This window comes from Pinus tabuliformis, chromosome 1_2 (assembly GCF_031772625.1).
Source record: "Pinus tabuliformis cultivar Carrire ecotype Pingquan chromosome 1_2, CPIR1, whole genome shotgun sequence".
In the NCBI taxonomy this organism is placed as follows: Eukaryota; Viridiplantae; Streptophyta; class Pinopsida; order Pinales; family Pinaceae; genus Pinus; species Pinus tabuliformis.
In genome coordinates this window covers 786,918,727-786,924,726 of record NC_142298.1, presented here as the reverse complement: position 1 = coordinate 786,924,726, position 6,000 = coordinate 786,918,727, and positions in this window count along the sequence as shown.

The window sequence follows — 6,000 nt, the reverse complement described above, 5'->3', positions numbered from 1 at the left end:
GGAGGTTTGGAGAGTGGCTGCCAAAACTACGCAAAAGGTAGTCTAAGCTGTCTGGGGAGGCTGGCTACCTGTTGAAATTGCACAATGTGTAATCCAAGCTAGCCTGATGGCTACTGGAATTGCGTAATGCGCAATTTCAGTTGGCAATGGTTGCAAGCCCAGTGATTGCAATATGCAATCTTTTGGGCCAGAAGTCATTGTCCCTCAGAATTGCAGAATGAAAGACTGGAGGATAGTCACTGGGAAGAAATACACATTTTCTGAGAGGAAGACAGAGCCTTCTCTCTTAGGATTACGCAATGTTGTCTTGGTGAGGCAGAGTTCAGGCCAAGGCTGCCCAGACCCGTCGATGGGAAACTGAAAGCAAATTTGAATGTGAATGCATGGCGATACTGAATGTAAGTAGGAGTGAATGATCATGCATGCAAACAGTGAATGAAAGATTCAAAAAATGGAATAACATGCATGTGGGTGAAGCGAGTCACTGAATTGACAACTGTTATTGCAAAACAATTTCATGCATGTGACAGTAGTGAGATGATAACGAAAACTAAAACGGTGTTATTACAAGATGGTATGCATATAAACAATAGCATGCGTTCACAGAAGTCAAGAAAAAAACACTCACACAATCTGACACAAAAAGTGACAAAAATGCTACAAAAGACAAGTTAAGTTGACTTACTCAGAAATAACTGAGTTGGATGTGTCAAAGAATCCTGGATGTGTTGTGGGATGTTAGAGCTCTAAGATCGATGTGAAGAAATGAGCTTTGAAGTGTTGAGTAAAAAAGTTTGAGGCTCATGACGTGCATGCCACAAATCTAGGAAAAAGCGACACTTGGAGGAAAGATTCTAAAAAGATCCTTACATGTAACCTCCAGCTGCTAAAAATACCTCCCTAGAATCTAGTGATGTCTTTTGCATGTTTCTTTTTTCTATTTCGGGAAAAAGCAACCCATGCATACTAGTCAAGTTTTCTCGATCCCAGGTGGAACCGACCAACTCAATGACACATGCAATAGCTTGCTCACCTGAGGGGAAAATTTGTGCATTTCTGAGAGGGAGATGGGGTGGATGCCTAGAAGGATTTCACAATTCCTGGGCTGAGCAGCTGACTACTTCCCAGAATTCTGCAATTTTTTGGCAGAGCAGTCCTGCTAGGCTGGATTGCGCAATTTTTCCAGTGAAGGGTGACAAGCAGATTTGTGCAATTCTAGAGCCCAGCAGGCTGCCAGATAGAATTGCGCAATTTCTGGAGGGAAGGTTGGTTCCCCTCCATAATTGTGCAATTTCTTGAGGGAATGTTGGTTCCCCTCCATAATTGTGAAATTTCTTGAGGGAGTTGCTCAACCTACAACTAGACCAAGTCCGGAGAAACAACATGTGAGGGGGATGCAACAAGCTCTCATGCACAAGCTGACAATTTGCTAGAAAATCACTGAATCTTGTGTACTTGACAAGGCAAGGCATGCTACTGAGGATGGTTGGTAGGGAGGCTCCAAAACGAATCTAAGGAAAAAATTTGGAGGGTGGTTGTAGCCGCTACCAAAACTCATATCATACCCTATCATGCATTGTTCCATACATCTTTATAGCAAGAAACTATGTTAGTGACACTTTATTATTAGTAATATAGTAACAAGGTATTTAGTTAAAACCAAATTAGTCAACAATCTCATCCATACTATTACAGTGAGCAACTTCAGACAACATACAAATTCTGAACATTGTCAATCATCCCTAGCACCACTGATCTCATTTTCCTATCACAACCATACATTATAGCAGTTTAGGCATCATCATCAACAAACTTCAATCTATGGCAAACAATCTCATCAAATATCTATCTTAAGGTTATCACTTTTTCCCTCAAACAAATGAATAAGACCAAATATTAGCTCTGATTTCCTCAACACCTCAGCAACTAACTTTTAGCAACAGAATTTATAACACTTCGAGGATAGTCCCATTATACAAACATTGATATTCATTTAAGAAGAAAGAAAACATTTAACATAGCTCTAAATTCAGTTAGTATACTTCATTACAAATAAAATAACGCTCATCTCTGCTCAAAACCCCATAAAAGAAACAACAATATTGATCCTGAAATGTTCTTTGCCTACTAGTGAGAATCCATTTCCCTTTAGGAGCATAGCCTCAAAACTTTGCAGTACATTGACATTAAACTTACATCAAGCATATTACATCTCTATAAACATAGTGTCTTAGATTAAACAACGAGACTTAGGCATACAATCATATCACAAAGAAAACTCCATCAATACTCATTCAACATCATCAACATTCTAATCTTAATAACAATCTTATTCAACAATATTGTCATCACAATTTCAAACCCATGTCGGTCAACCAACAATATAACCACCATACTAACTCAATAGCAGACAATTCATTATTGTCAACATTTCAAATGAAAAGAAATATCTGCAAGATAGTAACAATATTCATATCCTCATACCAACACACAGTCACAACAACTCTTATATGTCCAACAACAGGTTCAATGAAATTAAATGGGGGATCTAAACCATAGCATTCAAATCGACACTAATTAAACCAAGAATTCTTCTTAACAATGTGCCAGATTAAAAATGTTGCTTCAATGTTTTGATTGCTCAAAAACACCAGATTTGTAACTTATAATTGTACTATACTAGGAAAGAAATTGCCATACCAATAAAAAGGAACCATATTATATATCTCAATTGCAGACTAACATGCACATTGTTCATATCATATTGTTTTAAGTGCAGAACAACACTCATTGCACATCACTATCAATATTTAGACCTAATATGACTTAATGCATTGGAAATTAGTAGATTGATGCTAACTAAGGGACCTTTATGCCAAGAATGATCACCACCAGATCAAGAGAATCACCCTAGATTAACATAATTGATCACATCTAATCGATCTTTAGATTGAAAATTTGCATTCTTTGAATTAACTTACCAAATTGACTCAAAAATTCCACATACACCTGACTAGATATTTGGTTTCTCTCCTTGTTCACACTAGACTAAGGAACATTCTTATAGTCCCTAATTGCACCAGAATTGTCAAACAACCATCACAATCACTAGCAACACTATGTAGAGCATTGATCTTGTCCTTCTTTAAGCATTTCTCATTACTCCAATGCTCAAACCATCACATCAATTTAGCCTTGTTTTCATCATTCAATTTTGAGAGAAATTCTCACTCAACCACATAGTTAAACATAGACATATACCAATGCACTGATCCAGAACTCACACCCTTTGATTAGATGATCATATTCACAAGATTGATCTCGATATTATTTGTCAGATTAATTACAATAAAGATTGATTGACCAAAATTGTAGTTGCAAAGTATATGAACTCGCACCAAGAATACACATCTCATTAGAACTCCTCGCTTTCATTACATGACTCAATTGCACTAGACCATATTACGCAATTTCAACAGAACACTCATGCTACTTCATCGATCACGCTTTTGTTACATAATTATACGAACCAGAACACATTGTACTTCATTGATTTATCATAGCATCATATTGTGAGTTGCATCCATGATCACGAGCTACCTTATCGATCACTCTATTACAATTGTACATACTTGCATTGCAACAAAACAAATAAGATAATAGTGTGACCATTCACCTTCATTGGATTTGAGCAGAGGAAACACCATTATTCATCTCAAGCCTGACTTCCATACTGTCTCCTCGAATATTGGTCATTAGGTTGATAAGCATTGGGTGCATGTGTCTACACACCTCTAATTGATGATTTTGATCCCATTCGGTCATGATTTATATAAGATATTTGAGCCTTTTACTATATCCAACCGACAAAAAATACCATGGGCATTTATATGGTAAAATGAGTCAACCTAAAACCATGGGAAAATACTAATAGCGGAGATGATAGTTTTTTAGACATCAAACGAGTTAATTTGGTTTGCATGTCTTCCAATATTTATCTAGGCTTATAATGGATATATTACGTAATTTACTCATGCTCTACAAGGCAACTCCATGTAATTTACACAAACTTGACATGATTACCCAACGTAAATTTTGTTATTAATAAAAAATTCATTAGTAATTTATCTTTGACATATTATTAGCACCCCCTTGGAATTTATGCCAGTACTCACATATTTGTATTTTGTCTTAAAGATCAAATGATCCGAATGGAAAATAGCATCCAACCATGTAATTTACCCATGGTATTGTAAGTGGCATCCACCCTTTGTATTCATCCTCCCATGGTATTTATCCACTCATGGAATTTACCCATGGTATTGTAAGTGACATCCACTCATGGTATTCATTCACCCATATTATTTACCTACCCATGGAATTTACATGTGGAATTGTAACAGAAAAATGCTATAAATAACAAGTCACATTTTGTAAAAGGAAAGATTTTCCACCACAATGTAGAATTTATAATTATTATTTGTTTTAATTATAAAAAAAGGGTGTATTTATGGTTTTGTTATTATGTCTTCTCCTCTTTTCTTTTGCCATTTCAAATTTTTAGATCTTGGGGGGCCTCCCCCCATGATCTGAATCAGTGGTATCAGATTCAAGTTATGAATCCATGAAAATGAGGGTTTGACGCATATTTCAGTTTCAAATTTTTGCAGCAATATTCAACAAACTTCATGCATGTGCTACGACATCCATATAGCACTTTCTTCGGCAAAGCGGGAAGATTTCTTTTTTTTTTTTTTTCATTTTTTTGTAGGATTGTTTTGGGCGACGAGTTTGCAGATAAGATATGAAACTTTTGGTGCAAAATTTATAAAAAAAAATAACATATCTAGATTCCTTGCAAAAAATACCCAAATTAAAAAAAGCAAGACGGCCGAATCAAAGTCTAGATGAGGGAGATATTGCTAATTTAAAATCAATTGTGTTGCATAAATGTTTCTGATGGCAATTCATGGATGAAGACTATCTTATCATTTGTTTCCATTTTTTGTGTAGAATTTCAGAAAAATAGTTGTATATCTGAGCTCCTCTTGAAAAAATAGCCAATTTCAAACAAAAAAAAATGGTCGAATTAGAGTTCGGATGAGGGAGATATCGTTGATTTAAAATCATCTATGTTTTTAGAATTTTTGTAACAGCGGCATGGTTGCAGAGTAAATCTGAGTTTCCAAAGTGTCCAGATAGGGATTTCAAACACATGGGAAGATGCAGAATGGTCATTATGTTTCCAAAAACAGGTTATAATAAATATTTTGAGGTATATTGATCGGGTTATGTCCATTTTAAATTATTTTTTTATATCCGGAGCAACATTTGGAGTGGGTTCTCTTTGGAGATGTGCCCTCCCACCCCGCTTTTGTAATCACCTACTTCACATTCATCAGTTTCAACATAGTATCATATGTCTTAGGTTCTTTGGATACGTGCACTCCCGCCTCAGGCTATGTAGGCAACTGCTACTTCATTAACAGTCAACATCATGGTTATGGGTAAACCTCACAAAATCTTTGTCATCGAAGTCCATTTGATAGGTTGAACATTGTTAGTCACAGTTGGTCACAAGAATTACAGGGTATCTCTATCCTCGGATCTTCATTTTTCATGGTTATGGGTCATCCACAAACCCACACTTCATCGAAGTCCATTTTCTAGGCCGCACACTGTCAGTATCACAATTGGTCACAAGTATTAAAGGGTATCTCTATCCTCGGATCTTCGTTCATCATGGTTATGGGTTAACTACAAAAAAACCCTTCTCTTTAGTGGCTCTTTATATTCAATAAAGGTTTCTCAAGAGGGAACTTCACGCAATGGGGACCATTGCTTCTTCAGGAGGAAGGAATTATCCGAATGGAAAATAACATCCACCCATGGTATTCATCCACCCATGGTATTTATCCATCCATGGAATTTACTCTTGGTATTGTAAGTGGCATCCACCCATGGTATTGTAAGTGGCATCCACCCTTGGTATTCATCCTC